Raw genomic sequence first — 17,751 nt, forward strand, 5'->3', positions numbered from 1 at the left:
TGGTCTTCTGTTCATCGTGAAGATGCTTGTAATTTGGTGTTGCTGGTAGTAGCAAGCACTTGAGGGGTTACCCCTGTTGTTTGGGTGCTCATCTTGTATCTCTCTCTGATCTCAGACTCATGGGCATTCTTTGTATATTGCCTCCCTTCTTATAGTTTGAAATTGTTAGTCATTGAGTCTGGCCGCCTTCTCTCTTCATCCACAAGTATAATGAGTGTGACAGTTACTGAAGCTTCTTCCTCCTGGCAACAGTCTCTGCAGAATCCTGGGCTTCTAGCATTCTCTGCCATGCTTTTTTCTGAGTAAGGGCTAAAAAGCAACTGGAACCTCTGGAGGAGGAAGGCATTTGTTGGTATGTGGTGGTGGGTTACATGAAATAAGCAATGTAGGTGTTTTTCTAAGTGTTGCACCTTGGTGGAAAGGGATCATGGCATTTAAGAACTCAGGAATAGCACAAAGTCAACTTAAGCATAGCAGCTTTCATCTCTGCTCCAGGGAAAGCTTTCCCCAAAGTAACAACTCTACTTTGATAGGGGAAGGTTTCCCCCAGCGAAACTGTTACAGTTCTGCTCTGCTCTGCTCCACTGTGGCTAATGTTCCCTCTCTGCTCTGCTCCCTTCTGACAAAAGAAGGTCTCACCCAAACCTCATTCAAGAGATTTATTGGAAGGGAAGAATCCAGGAGGGTGACTTCTTTTGCCAGGGTGGAAAAAGGCAGTTACCAACTGAACAGGTACAGGGCTTATGTAGGGCTTCTTAGCGGGGGGCTCTTTTCCAGGGTGAATTTTGCAGGGTGAGAATTGCTCAGATTCCAATCTCTGAGTTTAGACAAATCAAGAGATTGGTTTGATTATGTTGGGTAGGTTTTTTGCTCATGGATTGGTTGGTTTTTGTGCTTAGTGGGTCAGGAGCAGAGTGTGTTTCTTTGACTGTGGTTTCAGAGCCAAAGTTTGATTCTTTCACAGACCCTTTTTACCATTTTTACTCTGGTTTCATAGGGTTGTTTCTCTGGCTGGCTCATTTGTCCTACAATATTTCTTTATATTTGAAAAAAAAAGAACAACGCATTTCCCATCTCAGTGTATCTTCTTAGACAGGAAGATGATATTTTCTTTAAATATGGGTAAATCTTGTGTGTTTCCTCATTTTGGTTTTGATTGTTATCATTCTCTTCGGTCACTCACTTGTGAATTCATAGACTGTCTTATGGCATGGGTGTCATGTGCATTTATATATATTTCTTACTCTAACTGCCTCAACAAGCACTACTATGGCAGTGTCTGTCAGTCCTCATTGAAAATGACCCTAGAGTCTGTTTATCTCTCCTCCTGCGTTCACATGAGCTGTCAGCACTTTCCCTTGGGACCTCTTTTACACTGAGCTAATGCCATAGCTAGCAGCTACACACCCAGCTCAGTAGAACTGTTTCTCCATGTAGATTGTTTCATGTTTTGTAGTGCTTGGCAAAACTGCAATAAAAATGTCCTTTGTCATAGGCCAGGAGGCTGCCTTGGTATTTCACCCTTGTAGTTTCCTTCATGACTGACCACTTGTCAGATCATGTGACACATTCCAAGTGGCAATGACTGAAAGTTGGAAGGTTCATCCAGGCTCCTGATTGTAGACCATACAGAAAAAAAGCACCCTCTTTTAGCGGCCTAGACCCAAGTGAGTAGAACGTTACTTGGCATGTGTTATTGAGAAATCAGAGTGGACAGAAACCAGAGAATAGATAGATAGATAAATAGATAGACAGATAGATAGATAGATAGATAGATAGATAGATAGGTAGGTAGATAGACAGAAAGATAGACAGATCTGTGTTCTGTGTTTAATTTCCATCATTTCTGTGTTTATTTTTAAACATTCGCATATTATTTTTCATATAGTGATAGACAGGTCTGTGGCTCTGAAGCTCAACTGTACATAGTAGAAGGAACCATGGAAGTTCAAGAAAACTTGACTCGTCATTCTAGACATTACTTGAATTTGAACAGCACACCTATTGGAAAATTGTCTTTCTTGATGCTAGAGAATAGAAATGGATAGTTAAATGAAAGTAGGGGGCTTCCAAGTATTTCTTCCACATGAAACACCAATAAGTTGGTGGGTATAATGTGAAGTATTCTACCCTCTGCCTATTACAGTATGGAGTAACTTTAAACACCAACACCAGGTCTATCTCATTTTCCATCTATACTATTCCAAGGAATTGAACATGTTATTGCTTTGTACATCAGTACAGATCGCAGCATTTTTCAGGAATATCTATGCTAGCTGATCCTGATTTCCAATAAGAGAGCAATGGATAAGGAATATGTGATGTCTACACACAACAGAACCATTTCAGCTAAAGTGATGAATGTAGTCAAGGTGATTGCAGGAGAGTTCTTGTAACTCGTGATAATTATATTACACCATAGGTATCCAGCCCCAGACATATATCTCCCAATGCTCTCTATCTATATGGATGTTAGATTACACACACCTATATGTTCCATTCCTGATATTTATGGCAATGCTGTTGAGAATATGACCAATGCCTAAGATTTTTGGTGAGAGTTAAGGAATAGGGTAGGCCTTGGTCACAAAATTACTGGGCTCAGTATACAATATACAGTTTTTAAAGAATGTGTTCAAAGAATAGTACAATGAGAATTAATGACATTGAGGATTCAATACAAGTACAGCATTGTGTATGAAATATGAGAAATGCTTCCTGAACTTCTTAAATAAGGATTATTTTATAAGACCCTTAGTTTGAATACATAAAGATTAAAATAATAATATCAAGGTTAGAAGATATCTGTCCAAATGTTTTTCTGCTGCTCCTAAGGTGTCAGATGAAGACAGTAGTCTCATGGCAGTGCATAATCTGTCATTAAGCCACACACAGGGAGTGATAAAACCAGAGGACTCCCTAAGCCATTGCTTTCCATCGTTCTGCTGTACTCAAATTTGTCCCTGTGAGGATCATTGCATTCAGGAAGTTGGATCTTTTCATGCTGGGTTTGTATACATTTTCTAGGTGAGTTAGACTGTACTTACCCTTGTTAGAATGAACAATTTGGGGCATACACAGTAGTTGGGGGTTAGATATTGTGAAGAAAGAAGCACCATGAAACTCTATGGAGAGTGTGAATACAATTCCTCAGATGCCCCAATTCATAGAAGTAGAAAAGCAATCATAACTTTACTACAAAAGTAGAAAATACTCAGGATAGCATGAGTGCTTCACAGGCATTGTAGCAAGTCAGTCAACAACTGAAACAAGGAAGACTGTCAGAAAAAAATGAATCTGAGTTAAGTTGCATTTGTAAAACATGTGGTTTCATCTCTTTGAATTTCAGGTATGTACCAAAAATGTACCCTGGAGTACACTTGGCCTCTTCATCAAGACATGAACTGAAACATGGTTATCAACTTGTACTGAAAGAAACTTGATTCCACCTTGCTTGTTAGAGAATTACTTTCATCCCAGCACTCTTGAGGCAGTCGCTGAGGAGTGTGCAGATGTGGAGGCAGTAGGGGAGGCAGAGGCTGAGACGGAGGTTGAGGCAGAGGAGGAGGCAGACAGATCTTTGTGAGTTCAATGATTGCCTGTTCGATGTAGTCAGTTCTAGGAGATGCTGGGCTATGGAGTGGGTCCCAGTTTAAGAAACTAAAAGTAACTTAATAAATAAATGAATTCTTCTCACTATATGTAACCTTGGAAAAAGATAATGGTGAATGCCCCAGAGGCCAAAGTGTAACAAACTCTGTTACTATTAGAGCACAGAGTAGCACAAAGAGTTGAAGGTTCAGGAGATGCCAGGTTTCTTCTCACCCTTCCTTCCACAGTGAGTGACAGACCTTCACAGACTCCAGCATGTGCACGCTGAGGTGGTTTTGAGGCTTTTTTAAAGCCCTTATGGATGAGCTTAGGTTGATTGAACATCCTCTTGTTGTTGAGGACAGTGGGCTTGTCTTCTGTCTTGACTCTGTGACTTAATTGCATCAGCTCCCTCACCTTTCTTGGAGTTGATATCTCTAGTACTCTTGGTCTTGTCTTCTATGATTCCTAGGTTTGCTGGGCCTGCAGAGTGTGGCTTTCTGAACTTTGCCCTCTATATGCTGGTTGATGTTGTCAATATCAACTTCTCTAGCCATAGCACTGTTCTAAGGCTCTGTCGCTCCACCAGGTCCTGACACTAGATTCTGGCCAGAGAATCTCCATCAAGCAGATTAGGGCTTTGCTCTTCCTTCTTTCTCAACTGGTTTAAGGGTATGCTGATGACACCTGATCTTTACTGGGCCTGATCGCTTCTGATAACTATGGAGTCTTTGCATTGGGTGGCTGTGGGAACCTGGAATTGGTTTATTTCAGAGAGGGAGTTGAGCAGTTTGGAAGATGAACTTCTGCCACCAGTGTAGTCATGTCTGCAAGTTTATGCTGGAGGCCAACACACTGTGCATGTCCCAGGCTCATCCTGACCAAGACTGCTGCTTCCCAATGTCACAATATCAGAAGCAAGCTTCTATCCTTGACTCTCAGCTGTCCTAGGCTCCCAGCATCAGTGAAGTACAAGGGATGCTGCATGTCAGGGTGTGCTAAAGGGAGAGAGATGGATCTTGTTTCTCTTTCACGAACTCATAGGCATCCAGAGGCATTGACAGATTTGTTGCCATCTCATGCAGGTTGTTATTCTCTGTTTGTTCCAGGCATGGATCTTGTGGCAATACCAGGAATTCTGAAGATTGTGGATGGGGGCAGTTAATGACTTGCCACCATCAACAGGTGGTGTCCTCATCTGGTAATCCAGGGAGTAGGAGTAGCAGAGTTCTTTCTGTTCTGCAGCTGAGGGAATCTCTGGCTTGACATGTAATTCCCAGGGAAGTCTCCCTTTGCACCACTGAAAAAGAGTCAAGGAAGAAATCAGTCCCTGTTAATGGGGTGTCCTTTCCTTTCAGCACACCTCTGTACTTAGGCTCCTACAACAGCTAGATGACATTCTTAGGATCTCTGCCAAGGCAGCAGATATTCAGATATTCAGATTTTGGGTAGATAAGAAAAATGCACCTTGGCTTACACATGGCTTCTTGATCACATGCTGGGAAACCTGGATATCCACATAGATAGAAAGAAACTTGATTCCATTAAGTTTGTGGGAGCATTCCTTTAGTCTCAACACTCTTGAGGCAGGATCAGTACCATGGCAATTGCAGAGGCAGACACAGAGTCATAGGCAGAGGCAGAGATAGTATCAGGTAGAGGCAGGCTGAAGTCTGTGAGTTCAAGGCTAGCCTGATCAACATAGTTAGATCCTGAACATGTAGGGTCATGGAGAGAGAACCTGTCACAAGAAACTAAAAGCAAATTAAGAAGTCAATGAGTTATATTTCCTGTGTGTCACCCTGTGGAAGAAAAGTCAAATGCCTCAGAGGCAATAGTGTGAGTAACCCTCATAGTATGAGGGCACAGAGTATGTGAAAGTATTGAATGTTCACAGACAGGCCAGAACGGAACAACATACCATCCACTCGGAAATCCTGGCTATAGTTGACAGATGGTCTCTCAGGGAAGTAAAGCATTTGTTGCCAGAAAAAGGTAATAGTTATTAAGAGGGGGTCCTAGAGAACAGGAGGACAGCTTTGTTATTGCTACCCCAGTAAGAAGATTAATATTTACATTATTTAGAGTTAGATAAAATACGTAAATCATAAGAAAGAAGGCAACCCAGGTAGTAAAGTGCAAAGAGAAAGACAGGCCTCCCTGATTTCATAAAAGAGAGCTTGGACATACGAAGGTTCAGTTTGAGGAGGAATCTGGGAAATGCATAGTGACCCTCCTAGATGCCATCCAAGGCCAACTAGAAAAGAAATGAAAGCCACCACTGAGAGTGTTCACAGAAAGGAATGCTATACAGTGCTGAGGATGGAAAGATTTCCAGCCTGACTGGATGTCAGTGTGGAGGATCCTCCAAAAGCCTAAATCTGGCCCACCACATGGTTCATATATACCTTTCCAAAGAACTCAATATATTAGAGAGTTACTTGCCCATCAGTGTTGACTGCAGCACTGTTTCAAGAATATTAGGGAACCAAGCATGGTGTCCAACAGCATTGCCATTGGTGAAGAAAATGGGATGTTCGTAGAACGTGAAGTCTTTCCAGCCATAGGGAAAATGAAGTTATGTTGTTTGCAGTATGTGGATTCAACTGAGGTACATGAGATGGCTCAGTAGATAAGAACACTTGCTTTTCTTGCAGTATCCTCAGGCTCACTCCAGAGCACCTTCTGGTTGCTTTCAATCTCTCTTAACTCCAGACCTCAGAGACCCGATGGCCTCTTCTGGCCTCTGTGGGCACTCCACACATGTGTTCCACAGGAATTCAGGTGGACGACAAACAAACACACAAACACAAAATCAAGTATTTCAAAGATTTGATTTCAAAGATGGTGATTTCAAAGATGGATACAACTTGAGACTAACAGTAATCAAATGAAAACCTACTCAGGAAATTGGTCAATCTTGTATATTTTCTCTTTAAGGTGGGTGCTTGATTGTGTACATATGGAATCCTGTATTTCATTTCATGAAATTTCAGGAGGAGCTCTGTCCCAGACTAGTAATAATTAAAGGGCTGGGGTGAGAGTTTCAAAATGGGAGGAAATGTGGTGAGAACAGGATTGTGTTAACTATAACAATATACACTATAGGAAACATACCAAGTTCAAAGACTTTTATTTTATTTAAAAATAAAAGTCAATAATAATAATTTTATTACCACTACAGATATTAGCTAATTACTTTTACCTTAAATAACACAACCAGGGGACTTATATCATATGATGTATTTATGTAACATATATTACTACTTAGACAACATAAATGAATAATAGCAAAGGTACCAAGAAACCATCAAAACCCTCTATATATACTTACTCATAAATAAAATGTAACTGACTTTAGTTTCTCCAGTCACTTTTAGTGTCTTCAGATATTTACAAGTATAGAAACTATGTCTGACCATTTATATATTAAATCTAGATGTACATATTATTCACGTTAACTCAATATGTACCTACATATCTACATGTACATCCATGTCTTTATATCCAATGTATACATGTATATGTGTCTCTGTATCTCTCCTTCTCTATGTTGAATAGTACTGTGATCCAAAGTCTAGGGTAGCCCTTACATGACATAGCCAAAATATGTAGAAATTTCCATATCCTTCTGCCTCTGAAGGAAGAGCTGTGGTTTTCCCAGAGAGGTGTACTTGGCAGCATTCTCTCTCTCCTGTTGAGCCTGCCTCTTCATGGCCTCCCTCTCTGGTCTCTGCTCTTCTGTGATGGGCTGTGAGATGACTGGCCCTGGAATGTCAACTTTCCTCCATGGAATTGGTTGGTGGCTGAAGTTTGCAGCAGATATTGGATTTGAGGTTTGTGAGGTGATGGGGCCTTGTTCTTGTCAGCATAGGCAAGCTCCCTCTGTAGTGAAGGGTGAGATGATGCCCTGTAGGATACTGGCCTACAGAGAGCTGGCTGAGGCCCAGGGCAAGACTGGATGGGGTTGGTTATGTTAGCTCGTGTGGCACTGGTAGCAATAGGCAGAAGTGGCTTGTCAGAGGCCATCAAAGAAGTTCTGGCAGGAGCTGGTTTAGATGGCTTGAGTGTGGTAGGCTGAGCTGAGTGAGAATGAGGCCTCACAGGGTATACTGCAGGGGCCCTGCGTGAAGCCAGGGAGAGAGGCCTTCTAGAAACCAGTCTGGCTTGCTGCTTGTCCAGGGCTGGAAAAGGCAGAGGTACTAACTTGACCTTCCCAGGTGGGGGCAGCTCATACTGGGATGGAGATGGACACTCCCTGTGAGCATTGCTCCCTGGTCTCTGAGCATTGCTCGGGGTTTTACCAGGGCCCGGCCATCACATGGCACATCCAGAAGGGATGAAGTGGCTGGGCATGTTCTAGGATCTTTGTTGCTGCTGAGGTTCAGCCGAGCCCGGGAGGAGGAGATGCCAGTTTTCTTCTCACTCTTCTTCCCCAGTGGGTGAAAGACTTGCACGGATTCTAGCATGTGCATGCCGAGGTGAGTTCGAGGCTTTTTAAAGCTGTCGTGGATGAGCTCCGGAGGATTCCTCTTCCTCTTGTTCTTTGGCTTGGTGCTGTTTTCTTCCTCCTTGACTCTGTTCCTTGACAGCTTCAGCTCCTCTGTTTTCTTGGAGTTGTTTTCTCTGGTTCTCTTTGTCTTGTCTGGCCCTTAGCCCTAGCTCTGCTGGGCATGCTAAGTGTGGCTTTCTGGGATTTGGCTTCCATGTGCTTAGGCATGTTGTCAATAGCCCCTTCACTGGACCCAGCACTGCCCACAGCCCCTTCTTCCTCCACCAGAGCCTGGTGCTGGATTCTGGCCTTAGGAGATGCATCAAGCATCTCAGAGGCTTTCTGGCCATTCTTTCTCACTTGGTCCACAGGTACCCTGATGATTTTGGAGCTTTCCTCGACCTGATCCCTCCTGATGTCTTTGGATTGGGTTGCTGTGGGATCTTGGAATTGGTTCATTTCAGTGAGGGAGTTGAAGATTCGAGGAAGGTGAATATCTGCCACCAGTGTAGTCATGTCTGCAAAGTCCATACTGGAGCCCATCACACTCTGCAGCAACCCAGGCTCATCCTGACCAAGGCTGCTGCTTCCCAAGGTGGCATTGTCAGGAGAAAGCTTCTGTTTTAGGCTCCCTGAATCAGTGTAGTCCAGGGCCTGCTGCATGTTGGCATGTGTTAAAGGGAGAAGTGATGGGTCTTGTTTTCTTTTATGCCCTCATAGGCATCCAGAGGAGTTGATAGATCAGCTGTCATCAAATATAAGTCGTTATTCTCTGTTTGTTCCAAGCTTGGATTAGGAGGCAAGGGCAGGAATTCCACAAAACTGTCAATGGGGGCAGTTAATGACCAGTCCCAATGGACAGGTGGTGTCTTCTGGACATCCTGGGTGCAGGCATTGCAGAGGTCTGGACTCTGCAGCAGACAGAGTGTCTGGCCTGAAGCTGTCAATCCCAGGGTTGTCTCCATTTTCACCACTGAAAAAGAGTCAAGGAAGAAGTCAGAGCCTGGTAAGTGAGGTGCTTCCCACTTTTCAGTGCACCTCAGTACTCAGACCCCTACAGCAGTGGGGAAGGCATTCCTATGAACTCTCCTTGAGTAGCATAGGCAGCACCCCTGTTGGGAGACTTGTGACCACTGTCTTATTTCTTGTAACCATGTGATATCACGTTTTTCTCAGATGTTTGTGTTTTCCTCGGTGTTTGTGTGTTGTGTGCATGCATAGTGATCATGGGGAGGTGACAGAATTCTTTTTTGGTGTGGTCCTCCCTTTCCTTTCCCATGTCTCTGTAAGAGGGACCTTCATTTCCGTTGAAGTTTGCTATTAGGCAGGTTGTCTGGTCCACAATTTTCAAGAACTTACCCTTGTCTTCCAACTCTTGGCATTACTCAAATGCCCCCAGTTGCCTGACTTTCTAAATGGGTTCAGGTAACCAAACCCAGTTCCTCACTCCTGCAAGGCAATCATTTCTACAACCCTGGATTTCCTCCAGCTCCACATTTCACAATCTTGTTATTAATGATGTGAAAATTGGTTTAAGAAGGTGAAATCTTAGCCAGGCGGTGGTGGCGCACGCCTTTAATCCCAGCACTCGGGAGGCAGATCCATGCGAATCTCTGTGAGTTCGAGGCCAGCCTGGGCTACCAAGTGAGTTCCAGGAGAGGCGCAAAGCTACACAGAGAAACCTTGTCTCGAAAAACCAAAAAAAAAAAAAAAAAGAAGAAGGTGAAATCTTTAGCTTGTGTTATGTGTGTAGTTTAGAACATATCCTAGTGATCATGAATAGCCTTGGATCACCTCTATAGCCATAGCAAAAGAAAAGGGGAGAGAGAGGTAGAGGGAGAGGGAGAGGGAGAGGGAGAGAGAGAGAGAGAGAGAGAAGGAGGGGCGTGGTGAGTGGTAGAGGGAGAAGAGAGAGAAAATCTTTGCCTAACTTAGCAATTGTACACTGCAGACAGAGAGAAACAGAGAGAGAGGAGAGAGAGAGAAAGAGAGTGAGAGAGAGTGAGAGAGAGAGAGAGAGAGAGAGAGAGAGAGAGAGAGAGAGAGAGAGAAGAGTTGCCCAACTTAGCAGTTGTACACTGGTTCACCAGGTATACTGGACTCTCAATGCACTTATGCTTGGAAGAGAACAGCAAGGCCAGCACTTGGAATCTGCGAGGAATACTTCTTCTAGGACAGATTTGGAGTTGCACTGCTCTAGAGTCAGAATTGAACCCAGAGAAAATAAAATGTTCCCAAACAGAAAGGCCTTGGTGTCCTCTACAGCCCTGAGAAATAGATTAGGAAGGAAGTGATTGCTGTGTAACCTTGCATGGGAATGATAAGCTAGGTCAGTGATGTGTGTGTCTGTGGTGGTGTCCTTGGACATGTCTTAATGGAGGATGGGTGCCACTCATTGCCCTGCATTGTCAGTCATTATAGAGACTGAAGATGGGGATGGTGAGCCAGGCCAAAGCTGAGCTCTCAGGACTCCCATCCTTTCTCCCTGAGGACATCCACTGCTGAAAGGTGGAGCTGTGTCTGCTTTGAATGCTGATCTCAGTCCTCCCCTCCTGGCTTTACTCACCTTGAAGACTGGTGTCTGGCATGTCTTGAGCAGGTGTGGGATAGTAGGAGGCAGAGGTGGTGAAGGGTATTTGGATATTCGTTGGCTGAATCTCCTTTGGCATCATCACCATCCCTGGTTGCAGGGCAGAGGACTGATCCCCAGAGTAGAATTCAGAGCCACAGGCCTGCAGGCACTGCCTGAGTTCTTCAGCCATCAGAGGGCCCAGGCTGTTGACGTCATTGTAATAGACCTGGCTGCCATCCTGGTAGGAAGGTGCCAGGCTGTATCCTTGATTTGGTACCTGTGGTGGTGTGGCCTGAACAAGGCTGGCAGATAGTATTGGATACAAGAGGACTAATGCAATGGGATCTAAAATATTGTCACCTTGGGCTGTCATAGACAAGGAGGAGAATGTGGTATTCTGGTCAATGACAGTTACAGTGAAGTCCTGGAGTGCATCTCCCTTCCTGTCAGTGCTTCCCGTGGGATCCCACTGGAGAACACCTAAATAGGAGAGTGCTAAGGCAGAGCTCTGGCCCTGGTCACCATGCGCAGTCACCATGGTTGTGCCAGCTGGTAAGTAGGGGTAGGCACTGTCCATGAGCTGCTGGGAACAAGTGCTGGAGTCTGATGGCAGGAGCCATGCTGAACTCACAGCTGGGGTGGAGACCCTGGAGAAGTTGCACACACTTCCTGCTAAGGGCGTGGCATTCCTCAGCACAGGTGCAGAAGGCTGCAAGGCACATTCTGTCCCAAAGAAAGGTGCACTTTGGTAATTTTCTGTAGGAAGGAAGAGGAAAGTGGGAAGAACAGTGAGATGGAATCTGTGTGGCTTCCCGTGAAGAGCTTTGTTATCTGCAGTTTGTCCTGTCTGGGTGAGTCTGAGACCTATTTTCCCTCACATATCCCAAACAAGTGGTTCAGAATGATTCTTGGTAATGGATAGGATGACACTCATTTGATGAGCTGCCTGTTCTTCCTGTGTTGGCATGCACTTCCTAGTTGATCCACGTTGACCCTTGCTCTGACTAGACAACACCATTCTTTGCCCTGCTTTGTCTTGTTCTCACACCTGTGTCCCAGAACAGAAGTGTTTAAAGTAGGAGAACTTTAGACAGCTTCTCATGCCTGTGCCTTTGTCCTGTTCTGTGCAGATCTTCCTCTATGCAGAGAGAGAGATTCTCTACCTAGATCAGTTTGGCCTTGAAATCACAGTCTGGCCTACCTCTGCATCAGAGTGCTGGCTTTGTAGGTTCTTTCCATGTCCACCAGGCTTGGCTTTACTCTGAGCTTTCTTAATGAAATGATGTATCAGGATTTTCATAGATAAGAACTGTATTTAACTAAGAATCCCTTCATCATCTAGCTCCTCACTACTTTTTATGTAAGTCATTACTTCTTATTTTTTGTATAAATTCAGTACATATCTAATATGACTGCATGAATACAACCTGCTGATAACATTTCATGTTTAGTCCCTATGTTTCAAGTGACATTTTGGGATTTCTAATGTAGTATACGGTTCATCTCTGAATAAGATTGTTTCTTAATTAAATTTGGTTCAATTGATTCTTCAATGAACACTTATTAATTAAAAGTTGGTTAAATTGATTCTTCATGAGCACTTCCACAGTAATTGTTAATTTCTTGTAACTCTCCTAGCAGGGAATCCTTGTGAAAATTCCTGCACACACTGGTGTGTCAGTTCTTGTCCAGGGAACAACTGACTGTGGAGAACCCTGCCCATGTTGTTAACATCCGAAACAACCAAAAGATGTGGAGAATGCTGTGGAAGATGGGCTGGATAGAGTGTAAGAGCCAAGGACTAGAGCTGGATATTGTTTTCTACATGTGATAGGAAACCATTACCTAGACTAATCTCAACAGTGTGGCTGTATAATAATGGGTTGGGATGTGACAATGTCTTGTGTTTTTTATTTAACCTGTGATTATCTGTAACATTCAGTTCCTAACTGCCTTTGTGTACCTCCAGGGTCATGTCTGCAGTTTGTCCTTTTTTATATCCATATTTTCTAACCCCAGTAAGAACCAAATCTAAATGTGACATTCAATACCAGATATCTCTATCAGCATCAATAATATACCCATTACACAAAAAATTTAAAAGGTAGTAAAAATAAGGGAGAAGTGATCTCATATTTTTTTAATGTTTTAAAATTTCTTTCCTTACCTGCCATGGTCAGAGGGAGAGTATCAGCAGTCCAGAGTACAATGGAGCAAGAGAATTTGCTTGTCCTTGTCTGATCAGCTGACCTGAGACGCAAGTGTGTCCGGTATCAGACAGCACTTACTGGTCACTGGTCACAGGTGACCTGTGATGATCCAAATTTGTTTACAGGCATTGCCATGGCAACCCCAAGAACCTACCAGGGTTGGTAGGTTGAGTTGGAGGGAGAATGATGTCATAAACGAGGCAGCAGCCAATGGGAAGTTCGGATTCTGAGCTAACAGATGGGATTGGTTGGAGAGGGTGCCAGGAGACCAACAGTCGCCATGGAGGCTGAGGTGTGTGCTAGTGAAAGAAGGCAATCCTGACATGGAAGTCCCCCTTTCAGGAGGTTTAGTCCAAGGTATTGGCAGAGCTTCTTATAATGATCATCGATTAAGCTGTGTCTATGGTTTCTATGAGGTGTCACCTTCCAGGAGTGAGTGTGCTTTCAGCATACAGTGTACATACAGTCAGTAGCCTTGGGCAGGAAGGAGAGTAGCACATGGGAGGAGGGAATTTGGGTGAGAAACTGTATCAGTTGATCTGGTTTATGAGCCATCATCATCAGTCCATGACCCAAGGAAGAGATCAAAGGGCTCCATTGTGAGTGTGTTGAAGGACAGGGCTGAGTGTAATGAGATCACATTGGATGATGAACTCCAAGAATCTTCTATTTGGGTTTCATCTCCTAGATGCCTTCCTTAATCCGTGTTGGTCCAGGCAGGACTCACATCTCCCTTCTCTGCTGTTCATCCCTTTTTGTTAGGGTTTGATTCTTGGACTAGGGTGAACCTGTATCCTTAGAGTGGTGGGAAGTATCATGGTGAACTTCCAGAAGCAGTGGTCTTCTGTTCATTGTGAAGATGCTTGTAATTTGGTGCTGGGGGTAGTAGCAAGCACTTGAGGGGTAACCCCTGTTGAACGGGAGATCATCGTGTTTCTCACTCTGGTCTCAGAAATGTGGTCATTCTTTGTATCTTTCTCCCTTCTTACAGTATTGAGGTTGTTTGACATTGAGTCTGGCCATCTTCTCTCTTCATCCACAAGTATGATGAGTGTGACAGTTACTGAAGCTTCTTCCTCCTGGCAACAGTCTCTGCAGAATTTTGGGCTTCTAGCATTCTCTGCCATGCTTTTTTCTGAGAAAGGGCTAAAAGGAGACTGGAACACCTGGAGGCGAAAGGCGTTTGTTGGTATGTGGTGGTGGGTTACATGAAAAAAGCAATGTAGGTGTTTTTGTAAGTGTTGCAGCAGGATGGAAAGGGATATTGGCTGTTGAGAGCCAAGGAATAGCACAAAGTGAACTTAAGCATAGCAGCTTACATCCCTGCTCCAGGGAAAGCTTTCCCTAATGTAACAACCATTATTTTTAGGGGAATGTTTCCCCCCGGGAAAGTGTTACGGTTCTGCTCTGCTCTGCTCAGCTGTGGCTACATTGTGGCTAATGTTCCCTCTCTGCTCTGCTTACTTCTGACAAAAGATGGTCTCACCCAAACCTCATTCAAGAGATTATTTTCGGGGAAGAATCCAGGAGCATGACTGCCTCTGCCAGAAAGAAAAAAGGCAGTTACCAACTGAACAGGTACAGGACTTATGTATGGCTTCTTAGTGGAGGAGTTTTTCCAGGGTGAACCTTTGCATGGTGAGAATTTCTCAGATTCCAATCCCTGAGTTTGGACAAACCCAGAGATTGGTTCGATTATTTTGGGAAGGTTATCCTGCTTAGGGACTTTTTGGATTTTGTGCTGAGTGGGTCAAGGGCAGAGTGTGTTTCTCTGACTCTGGTTTCAGGGCCAAAGTGTGTTTTTTTCACAGGCCCTTTTTACCGTTTTCACTCTAGTTTCAGGGCTAGGGTGTGTTTTTTTGGCTGGCTCATTTGTTCTACAAAATTTCTTTATATTTGAAAAAAAAGGGCAACCCATTTCCCACCTCAGTGTATCTTCTTAGACAGGAATATGATATTTTGTTTAAATATGGGTAAATCTTGTGTGTTTCCTCATTTTGGTTTTGATTGTTATCATTCTCTTTGGTCACTGACTGGTGGGTTCATAGACTGTCTTATGGCATGGGTGTAGTGTGCATTTATAGACATTTCTTACTCTAACTGCCTCAACAAGCACTACTATGACAGTGTCTGTCAGTCCTCATTGAAAATGACCCTGGAGCCTGTTTAGCTCTCCTCCTGAGTTCACATGAGCTGTCAGCACTGTCCCTTGGGACCTCTTTTACACTGAGCTAGTGCGGTAGCTAGCAGCTACACACCCAGCTCAGTAGACCTGTTCCTCCATGCAGATTGTTTCATGTTTTGGATTGCTTGGCAAAACTCTGCAATAAGACTGTCCTTTCTCATAGGCCAGCAAACTGCCTTTGTCTTTCACCCTTGCAATTTCCTTCATGACTGACCATTTGTCAGATAATGTGACACATTCCAAGTGGCAATGACTGAAAGTTGGAAGGTTCATCCAGGATCCTGATTGTGGACCATACAGAAAAAAAAGCACCCTCTTTTAGCGGCCTAGACCCAAGTGAGTAGAACGTTACTTGGCATGTGTTATTGAGAATTCTGAGAGTGGAGCAAAATGAGATATAGATAAATAAATAGATAGATATAGAGAAATAGGTAGAGACAGATAGATAGAACTGTGTTCTGTGTTTAATTTCTATCATTTCTATTGTTTTATTTTTAAATATTTGCATATTATTTTTCTTTCAGTGTAATAATGAACTTATTTCCTCTAACAACCTATAGTGATCTTAGTTTTCACACCCTGTACTCCTTCTAATTCTTTCCTGAGTCCTCACTTCTCAGTACCTACTAAACTTCTGTCCCTCTTTACAAAAGAAAAAGCTTTCAAAAGATAACAAAAAATATGATAAGATATTGTTTTGTGACAGCATCTCCAAGAAAAGTTAATGTAAGTTAAATAATTTGAAAGATGGTATCCTGCATGGGTTGAAAAATGGCACTGCCTAACGACAGATGCCTGCTAAATGATAAGTGCCAGAGGAGGGCTTAAACCTAAGATGTTTGTCATGAAGGTCCTTAGTACCTCCTAAAATATGAAAGATATTGTGATCCTGTTGTAAGTTATGAGCAAGAAGTAGAAAAGGGCCAAACTGAATGATTTGCAGGATAGGATAAGTTCAGACTCACCCAGGGCTGGATCCCCCTTTCTGATAGCCAGTTGGCTGGCTTTCATAGACCAAGCAGGCTCTTCCATCATTTTGAGTGAGAATGGTCAGGAATTGTGCTCTTAGGTTGTTGGATGTCTCTCCCACATAGTAAAATTTCAAGAGAAATGTATACACTGGTGCAGAGAAAGGACAGTTGTTAAATATATTTGCACTAACTCTCCAATTTGATATGTGTACACATGCAGAGAAGGGAATTATTCTTATCTTGTCCTGCAATCCACCACAAAATGTTCTGTGACTGAGTAGTTCCTACATCCCAGAGGGAAGACAACTGCTATTGTTTTGTTGACTGGAATGGTTGGATCTCTATGTTTCCCTTCTAAACCTTTGTGGTTTTGCAGGAGATTAATGAAGTTTCAGGTGCAAATGGAACTGTTACAATCTGCTTCCTTGCTGGCCCTCCTTTGGCATTTGTTTCTGTTGCTGCTGGAGAGAGTTGTCATTGTTTCAGCTGCTGAGACTTAGTGGCTGCTCTTGTGGTGAGATGGCTGGCTGGTACTCAGAAATGGATCATGTACAAAGCAGTCCATCCAAAGCTCAGGGATTGTCCTGCAAGTAGGAGTACAAATGAATTGAGAGCTAGAGCAGTAGGGTAGAATAGAGCAGTAGGGTAGAATAGAGCAGCATGCCCTTTTACTCCAAAATCAAAGGAACATCCCATTGTGATATGTTAGCAGTGATTATCTCTGATGGATGGAGACTTTAGCAAGTAATTGAAGAGATGGATGCAGTGATAGGTCTGTGGCTGTGTAGCTTTACTGTACATAGTAGAAGGAGCCATGGGGATTCATGAAAAGTTTACTTGTCATTCTAGATGTTACTTGCATTTGAACACGAGGCCCATTGGAAAATGGTCTTTCTGATGCTAAGGAATAGAAGTGGAGTGTTAAGTGAAAGTAGGAGACTTCCAAGTATTGCTTCCACGGGAAATACCAATACATTGGTGGCCATACAGTTAAGTATTCTACCCTCTCTGTATTTCAGTATGGACTGTCTCTAAACACCATCACCTGGTCTATCTCATTCCCATCTATACTATTCCAAGGAATTGACCATGTTATTGCTTTGCACATCAGTATAGATTGCAGCATTTTTCAGGAATTTCTGTGTTAGCTGATCTTGCTGTCCAATAAGAGAGCAATGGACAAGTAATATGTGATGTCTACACACAACAGAACCATTTTAGCTGAAGTGATGAATTCAGTCAAGGTGATTGCAGGAGAGTTCTTGTAACTCATGATAATCATATTATACCATATGTATCCAGTCCCAGACAAATATCTTCTGATGCTGTCTGTATATATGGGTCCTAGATTATACATATCTCCATGGTTCCATTCATGACTTGAGAGGCAATGCTGTCAAGCAGATGTCAATGTCTAAGATTTTTGGTGACAGTTAAGGAATGGGTAGGCCTTGGTCACAAAGTTATTGGCTTACTATACAATATACAGGTTTTTTTTTTTTTGGTTTTTCAAGACAGGGTTTCTCTGTGTAGCTTTGCGCCTTTCCTGGAACTCGCTTTGGAGACCAGGCTGGCCTCGAACTCACAGAGATCCGCCTGGCTCTGCCTCCCGAGTGCTGGGATTAAAGGCGTGCGCCACCACCGCCCATATACAGTTTTAAAAGAACATGTTCCATGAATAGTACAATGAGAACTAATGTTATTGGGAAGGATTCAATGCAAGTGCAGCA

General features: G+C 43.3%; 1 long non-coding RNA gene and 1 pseudogene across 16 annotated transcripts in view; one reads left to right on the forward strand and one right to left on the reverse strand.

Moving 5' to 3' along the window:
• Positions 1-17,751, forward strand: part of LOC131901470 (uncharacterized) — an 81,871-nt gene that overhangs the window by 22,187 nt on the left and 41,933 nt on the right. For 7 of the 16 annotated variants that reach the window (XR_009376603.1, XR_009376606.1, XR_009376602.1 and 4 more), the window contains 2 exons: positions 4,701-11,506; positions 12,294-12,442. This is a non-coding gene — a long non-coding RNA (uncharacterized LOC131901470). Of the gene's footprint in view, positions 1-3,349; positions 11,507-12,293; positions 12,443-13,856; positions 17,519-17,751 lie in introns of those variants that run through there. The other 9 variants (XR_009376610.1, XR_009376613.1, XR_009376608.1 and 6 more) reach the window with 9 other exon arrangements.
• On the reverse strand, positions 2,722-15,185 carry LOC131901467 (uncharacterized protein C2orf78 homolog; annotated as a pseudogene).

The sequence above is a fragment of the Peromyscus eremicus genome, unplaced genomic scaffold (genome assembly GCF_949786415.1).
Source record: "Peromyscus eremicus unplaced genomic scaffold, PerEre_H2_v1 PerEre#2#unplaced_91, whole genome shotgun sequence".
Taxonomy (NCBI): domain Eukaryota; kingdom Metazoa; phylum Chordata; class Mammalia; order Rodentia; family Cricetidae; genus Peromyscus; species Peromyscus eremicus.